Source organism: Triticum urartu, chromosome 2A (genome assembly GCF_056163025.1).
Source record: "Triticum urartu cultivar PI428250 chromosome 2A, HENAU_Tu73, whole genome shotgun sequence".
NCBI lineage: Eukaryota > Viridiplantae > Streptophyta > Magnoliopsida > Poales > Poaceae > Triticum > Triticum urartu.
The window spans coordinates 59,000,500-59,009,309 of record NC_141874.1 but is presented as its reverse complement, the minus strand read 5'-3'; the positions used below and the strand labels follow the sequence as shown (position 1 = coordinate 59,009,309).

The window sequence follows — 8,810 nt, the reverse complement described above, 5'->3', positions numbered from 1 at the left end:
TATTCAATTATTTAATTTAATGGTCACATTGCAGTACTCCTTGAAACTCTAGCCTGACTTGTAGGTGAGTTAGGAATCTATTTATAATATCTGGGATGTCCGCTAAGCAACCAAACTTATGCTGGGAGGGGCATTCTTGTTGGCCTTCTATTTGAAGAAGCTCGCCATGTACACCACAGGTCGGAGTGGTTGTTCCCCTACTCCATAGAGCTGTGATACTCAGTGGCGTTGGTTGAGACGATGATGACAGCAAAATAGAAAGATGATTATGAGAAGTTGGACTTGTAAGAGAATATTCATATTACTAACAATAGATGTAGATCTTGAGTTGATTGAAACATTAAATAGTGATTGTAACCGAGTACTTGAACATGTTATTCAAGATTCATAATAAAAAGGGTACCAATGGTTTGAAACATGAATGCAATACCTTTTCTTTGGTGAAAACAGAACCTTTTGTATACAACAATTCATTTTAAATATTTTATGCTGCTATCAGATTATCCCTTTACATACGAATTTTCACATATAATTGTCATGTTAATCTAGACGTGCGTTGCACATGCACACTTACTAGTTGTGGTTAACGTAAAATTAACGGATCTAAAAGGATGAGGTGTGGAGAACTATGAAAGTATCCAGTATCCGTCCTTTAATATTAGGTAAAGACAAAAGGAAACACTAAAAAGGAAACGCTAAATGGGCCGAGCCCAGCTAAGGAGCCTGCAGGCGCCGGTTTGCAGAAATAGAAGAAACCGGCGCCTGCAGCGGTAAGAGCATCTCCAACAGCCGCGCAACGCGCCCCGCGCTAAAAACTCATTTGCCGTGCGCCCTTTGCCTGGTTTGGCGCTGCCGGTAGTGCTGGCTCCAGAAGCCGCGCTAAAATTGAGCGCGCGCGTAGCTCCAGCGGCCGCGTTAAAATGCAGCGCGCACTAAATATTGCGTACATTTTTTTAATAAAACGATAAATAAAATTCATAGATCAATAAAACGATAAATAAAACGATTTTTGCAGTTTAAAACAAAAAAGGAAACACTAAAAGGTCAAGAGTTCGATTCTTTGGCTGGCAACATTTTTTTGCACTTTAAAACAGACAAAAGGAAACGCTAAATGGGCCGAGCCCAGCTAAGGAGCCTGCAGGCGCCGGTTTGCAGAAATAGAAAAAACCGGCGCCTGCAGCGCTAAGAGCATCTCCAACAGCCGCGCACTAAAAACTCATTTGCTGCGCGCCCTTCGTCTGATTTGGCGCGGCCGGCAGCGCTGGCTCCAGCAGCCGCGCTAAAATTGAGCGCGCGTGCGTAGCTTCAGCGGCCGCGCTAAAATGCAGCGCGCGCTAAACATTGCGTACATTTTTTTAATAAAACGATAAATAAAATTCATAGATTAATAAAACGATAAATAAAACGAATTTTGCAGTTTAAAACAAAAAAGGAAACGCTAAGAGGTCTAGAGTTCGATTCTTTGGCTGGCAACATCTTTTTGCACTTTAAGGCCTCCTTTGGTTCATAGGGTAAGAATATCATAGGAATAGGAAAATTATAGGAAGTGAGGTCCTATAAGGAAAGAGATGTCACTTGATTCATATGATAGGATTTTTTCCATTGAGTCTAGGCAATGTTTTTTTCCCTTTGAAGGATTAATTCCTATCCTACATATGAACAGGAATTCATTCCTACATACCAAAGGGCTTCATAGAAATTTTTTCTACAAAAATCCTATCCTTTAGAAATCCTACAAAATTCCTCCAAACCAAAGGATGCCTAAAACAGACAAAAGGAAACGCTAAAAAGGAAACGCTAAATGGCCGAGCCCAGCTAAGGAGCCTGCAGGTGCCGGTTTGCAGAAATAGAAGAAACCGGCGCCTGCAACGCTAAGAGCATCTCCAACAGCCGCGCAACGCGCCGCACGCTAAAAACTCATTTGCCGCGTGCCTTTCGACTGGTTTGGCGCGGCCGGCAGCGCTGGCTCCAGCAGTCGCGCTAAAATTGAGCGCGCGCGCGTAGCTCTAGCGGCCGCGCTAAAATTCAGCGCGCGCTAAATATTGCGTACTTTTTTTAATAAAATGATAAATAAAATTCATTGATCAATAAAACGATAAATAAAACGATATATAGATATTTTATATAGTTTAATAGCATAGATAGAAAAAAACTATGATGCAAGGACATAAAAAAAACTACTAGATAGTGCAACTACATAGTGCAACTATAGCCTACTCCCAGTCGTCGTCATCATCATCGTCATCGCCATCCCCGCTGGTCTGGTCTAAGGTATCGAGCCACATGTCTTCCCAACGGTCATCATTAGGCGAAAAGATCGACTGCCCACCATTTTCAACGATTTCGCACTGCGATAACGCCAGGGCCTTCCGCCGACGCCTGTCCAACCGCTCCGCGCGGCGCCTTGCTGTCTCCTCGCGGCACCTTGCCCAGAAGGCTTCCTCGTTGGCGACATCCCCCGGGTGGCGCCGGCGCCACTCCGCCATGGCCCGCTCGTCCTCCTCGGCGACGAGGAGGCGGCGCTGCCACCGAGCGTGCTCCGCACGGTCCTGGTCCGTGATAAGACGAGGCGGAGGGGCGACGTCCTGCGCCTGCTGGCGCGTTTGGACATCCTGGAAGTTCATCTATTGGCGCGGCCTGTCTAGGTGCCACGCCGCCGTGTCGTAGGAGCGTGCGGCCTCGTGCAAGGTCCGGAACGTACCGAGGCTGAGCCGGACGTCGCCGGACCGAATCTCGGCGGAGTACCAACCGTTGGGGCGCTGGCGGACGCCGCGGTAGCCCGACACTCCTCGGCGGCGCGGCGGCATGGTGACGCGTCGGTGGCGGGGCGCTGGAGCGGCGAGGAGAGGAAGCGGTGGACGCGCTGGAGCGGCGAAGAAGCTACGAGGCGCGCGTGGCAGTGTGGATAGGCGCGTGGTGAGCGCCGCAATTTATAGGCGCGCCGGAAGCGGCACGTCAAAAGTAGCGTGCGAGCTGTCGCCCTTTCCCCCGCGTGCGCAATTGTTTCCCCCGCGCGCTTGTTTCCCGCCACCGTTGGAGCGCGCGAAAAACCAAGTTTACCGCGCGCGCCTCTTTTCACGCGGCTGTTGGAAATGCTCTAATTTTTTTTTTATTTTTTTGAAAGGTAAAGCCATTTTATTTAAAATCCACAGAAAGTGGGATACATCAGGGCCGGGCCGGCAAAATCCAAGGCCCTGTGCCAAACTCTGAAATAAGGGCCTATCTTTCAATGGACGAGATACAAAGAAACATTGGGCAGAGTAATCTAAAGGAGAGCACAAAAAAGATTTAAATTCCAAACCATATATAATAGTGATTCAGTAGAAATAATAAATATTTGATACCTTTTGTTCCCATTGATTATCCTATCGGCATATTTATCCTTGAAGCAACAAGGTCAGCTCGCTATGCGCCCTGGAAAATAGAAGAGATCAGACGGTTAAAACCAACTCTGGTACACTTGATAAAAGGTAGCAACCTTTTATCGCTCAATAAAAATAAAAAGCAGCAACCCACTCTCACTTGAAAAATGCAGTAAAGTAGCAGGGCAAGCACACTGAAATTTGGGCAGCATATAAAGGAAAATTTAGACAGCCTATGCACTGAAAATTGGACAACACCAACACTGAATTTCTGTACAACAAAAAACTGAAATTGTGAGAGGAGATACTCTCATACACTGAAATTTGAATAGCAAGAAGAATGAAAATCTGAAATAAATTACAATGAATTATGGACATCAACAAGACTGAATCACTGGTACTCATACGTTGTCAACAAGGCTGAACCAGTCTCAAGGATGAGCTGATCGTGAAGAGGGGATACCGTCGTGTTGGCTTACAGGGCATAAAGTGCGGGTGCGCCAAGATGTAAAGCCCGAAGAAGGACGAACTGCACCAGCTCCCTGACATTCTCTGCGGGGTCCTCGTACCGCAGGATGGAGCGGCGCGTGCGGCCGTGGAGCGTGCTTTGCATGGCTGCGATGTGAAGCGGCGGCGTTGGTTGCCTGGGATCGAGCGATTTCTGATTGGATCAGCGCAAGATCAGGGCCTGTTTCGGGCTAGTGGGCGTGGCTAGCGAGCTGAACCTTTTACTGGGAAATGGGCTGTTTCCAACCCCTCAAAACTGGGGGCCTTGTGCAGGCCGCACGGGTTGTACACCCATGGGCCCGGGCCTGGGATACATGTTTGGTCATGCTGCTGGTCAAGCCATACATGACGCTCCGGAACTAAAGACAAAGCAAATTTAGCTAACTTATGAGCTTCAAAATTACATCGACGACTTCTAAAAATAAAGGTACAAGATATTAGTGACGATCTAGAGATAATTTTCATGATGATGGCACCGTATGGTCCTTTGTTTCCTTTGGCAATGTCCCCAATTACCTGCTTGCAATTAGACGACAACACAAAATGCTGGAGACTCAACAAACGCGCACCTCCTCTCCAGCGCCATCACTAACGGTAATGGGCCGGCCAAGTAACAAGTATGCATGTAGTGCTCTCTAAGTTCCTGGGTTTTTCTGAGATCCTGGGAGGTTGGAAGCACTGGCATGTCGTGAAGCTTTAGCACTAGCACTTGATCTCTTGGTGGACCGTATTATTATTTCACGTGATTGCAAACCAGTAATTTTGGAGATCAAAGAAGGAACTGAAGGCACGTATGGGACAATCACAAAAGAAATTGTTGATGGAGCTCGAAACTTAACTAGTTGTAATTTTATTTTTGAAAGTAGAGAGATGAACACAGAAGCTCATAATCTTGTTAAGTTTTCTAGCTCTTTAGAGGAGGGTCGCCATGTGAGGCTGGGACTCCCACATGATCCTTTCGTTATTGCTGTAAACCTTGTGCTCAATTAATAAAGAGGGTTTACCACTAAAAAACCGTTCCCGGGATTTTCTGAGAATAAAAAAATGTTATATTTTCTAGCGGTTATAAACTAGAACTAGTTTATTTCGCCATGTTTTCTACTAAAATATTTCAAAAATAATTAGACAAAATTTAATGAATTAAAAAAATATTTTGAATTTAAAAAAAACATAGATTTAAAAGTAGAGATTTTAAAACATGTTCATTACTTTAAAAAATATATTCATGAATTTAAAAAATGTTCACGATTTTAAAAAATGTTAAAAAATTCCAAAAATCTTCATGAAATTCACAAATATTTTCAAGTATATTTTAGTTGATTTTTTTCCAATTTTGTAAACATTTTCAAATTCAATTTTGTTTTGATAAATTTCGAAGAATGTTCACAAGTTCAAATAATGCTCATGACTTTAAAAATAATTGCGAACTTAAAATATGTTCATGAGTTTAAAATTGTTTAGATAATTCAAAAAATATTTGTGAGGTCCAAAATTATTTATCAGTTTGATAAATATTCACATATTTGAAACAACGGAAAGTTCACGAGTTTAAAAAATGGTCATGAACTAAAAAATACATATATATAATTGAAAATTGTCCATGAGTTCAAAATGTCAGAAAATTTAAAATATTTTAAATTAAAAAAAATAACAATTTTCAAATGTTAGTGAATTTAAATAAAGTTCCAAATTCATTTTTTTTGTAGATTCAAAAAATGCTCACAAGATTTAAAAATGGTCGTGTTCATGAATTGAGAACATGTTCCAAATTATAAAATTGTTTCACAAATTCAAAAAATGTCCGAAAATGTTTTGAATTTGTAAAAAATGTTTGTGAATTAAAAACATGTCCACAAGATTTCAAAAAAAGTGATATTGATTTTCACATTTACACATTCCATTCAATAGCATTTGAGGTACAAAAACATCTTTTATCAATTACAAGAAGTACAATGCACATTATCACATAGTTGTAGGACATTTATTATGCAATATTGTACTGTGATAAGTATGAAGAAACGGAGAAAACATGCTCCTAAAATTGCACGACATTTCAAATGTGAAAATATCATGTGACTTGTTGCTAAAACATAGGACGTGTTTGGTTGCGTGCATTCGGTCCAACCAGGTCCAATCAGGGCCTGTTTGGTTACCGCATACACTATTGGGCCTACATCGCACGAACTTTAAAGCACCTCTGGGTCTGTCTCGCTGCGAACACTCAAATTAGCAGTTTCTAGCGAGCCAGGCCGAGCTGAGCCACAACGAGCGCACATGGGATGGGCCCCTTACACGAGAGGAGGTCGGAGGGATGCGAGTTGTGTATGTGCTTCTTCTTCAACCTCCACTAGCCTCCTTCCTAATCTCCTTTCTTACTTTCTCCCCTTTAATCTACACAACGGTGCTACGATTTGAGATAAGCTGTACACGAAAAAATGCACATTCCATTCAGGCGATCAGTTCATAGTCTTGACAATAAATGCTCAATTTTGTGTTCACGTTTGGAGCTATTTTGGATGAATTTTATCAAATTCGTCGCGCACGATCGATCATTTGAAATTTTCTTTGACCAGTAGGCTAATCTCGCAGTTCCTCACGACAGTCGTGTTGCAAGTTTTCTGTCTCGATGATTGTTCATGTCGGCCTTCTCTCCTTGATTCGCCATGACACACGCATTGTATTTCTTCTACTTTGTCCTCTCCTTCAAAGCCCTCCTATTCGTCTCTCTTGATGTTGTCCTACTACACTACAGTCGTTTTCGGCATTGTTCATCTCGGCCTTCTCTCTCTCGTCCAACTGCACTAACGCTGCTAGTTCGCCGTGCCACCGACGGTGTCACTTGTGCGCGACTCCGTGCTCGTCGCGTCGGATGCGGAGCCACGGCCACTGTCCACTGCAGTCACCATGGTTTGACAAGCAGTGCATTTCTCCTCCCCGTTCCTCTGCCTCAGCGCTCCTCCGCATGGACTTTCTTCGCGGGGGCGATGCTAGCAACTAGTTCGTCGCAGTGCCGACAAGAACATTTGCCCGAGACTCCATACTCATTGTGTCGGACGTGGCGTCACAGTCATCGTCCACCTCAGTCGCGAGGCACGATGTGTGTGTCAAGTGTAAGTGTGTGTGTGCGCGCGCGTGTGTGTGCGTATGTTAAGTATAAGTGTTAGCTCTTAATCATATCTCGCATATACAACCAAATACCGTGTAGTTGCGTGAGCCAAAGCTAATGCAGGTAACCAAACACTATGCAGATGCCAACTTTTTGCCGGTTTTCCTTCAACCAGGCTCTGTTAAGCCTGGCTGAGCTAGCCAGACCCGGCGCATATGGCAACCAAACACGTACATAGTGATATTCTAACACATAGTTATGATCAGGGGATGTGAGAACATCGAACACCGACTCCTCGTCTTCTTTCTAGGAACATCTAATGCTGAGTCTTTTTGTTCTTGGTGGAAACAACAAAGGCTTTCAAGTTAATTATGTTCAGCTCGAACTTTGCCAGTCTTTTTTTAGTACAGACGCAAATGCTCATACATACACGCATACACTTATCCCTATAAACGCACACACACAAACCCTACCCCTATGAGCACATTCGATAGATTGAGCCGGCATATCATCTTGAGATTTACGAAGTCACCGTAGGCGCCTCGTCATCGACGCGAACGTCTCCTCCCATTGAAAGCGCATTGCCGGAAATTCTGAAATAAATCCAAAAATAATGCGAGCACCAGGACTAGAACCCTGATGGACAGGGGATACCACTGTCCCTATAACCATTCAACCACAGGCAAGTTCGCAATGCCTCAGAACTTTGCCAGCCTTGTAGGCAACAATCTGATGAAAATGCGTCATGATAACATGCCATCTAGATGTAGGAAAATAACTTGAGCAAATAATAAGTGTGTGAAAACTTTAACGTATTACATATTAAACATTTGCAACAGGTAGCAGTGATGGCAAAAGGGCATCAAAGTTACATGGTCAAAGTCCATCATGCAATTCCCATCGCATGAATCCATGTATACCATGTCGTACAGAGTTCAGTGCAGTGTAGTGCAGAATTTAGTGCAGTACAATTCTCGGTCAATTGCAGCGTAGTGCAGATTGAAAAAATAATTACTATATCACATTTATTATTGGGGAACCCTTTCTATTATGAAGTAAATAGGTACAGTTTCTCATCCTATTTTGAACCAAAGAATGAAGAGTTCTAAACTTTAGCTAGAAGAGGCATCCCATAAGTTCGGAGCATGATAAATCTTGTGCTGAAATTGAGAAAAGTGGGCTTGGAGAGGTTAAAACTTCTGGTAGTATTACTCGCACTACTTTGGATTTTAAATAATTTAATTATGATAATTGTTCTATGACTAAATGTATTACTCTTTTACAATCTATGATCAAATTCACCCGATGCTTATGATCACAATAAAGCCTTTACTAAACTTATTGAAGAAGCACTTCTCAAGGCTAATGAAGAAGATTGGAGTTAGAAGTATCAATTCCGAGAAAATTTGATGATGGTTGGGAACCTACAATAAAAAAATAAAATTAATAATTATGGACGCAATGCACTTTGTGAGTTGGGTGCTAGTGTTTCCACCATGCCAAAATCCTTATACGATGTTCTTGGTTTTGATTCTATGACTGAATGCTATGTGAATTTACATTTAGTCGATTCAACCATCAAGAAACCTTTGGTAAGAGTTGATAACATTCTTATTATAGCTAATAGTAATTATGTTCCGGTTGATTTTATTGTTATGGATATTGAATACAATCCTGCATGCCCTATGATACTTGGCAAACCCTTTCGAGAATTGTTGGTGCAGTTATTGACATGAAAGAAGGCAATATAAGATTTCAATTACACTGAATAAAGGTATGCAACACTTCCATGGGAAGAGATTTAAATTGCCATATGAATCCATTATGAGAGCTGC

At 42.6% G+C, this 8,810-nt stretch overlaps 1 pseudogene; it reads right to left on the bottom strand.

Moving 5' to 3' along the window:
- Positions 1-2,213: 2,213 nt before the first annotated feature.
- Positions 2,214-2,807, bottom strand: LOC147983727 (uncharacterized; annotated as a pseudogene).
- Between the last annotated feature and the right edge of the window lie 6,003 nt (positions 2,808-8,810).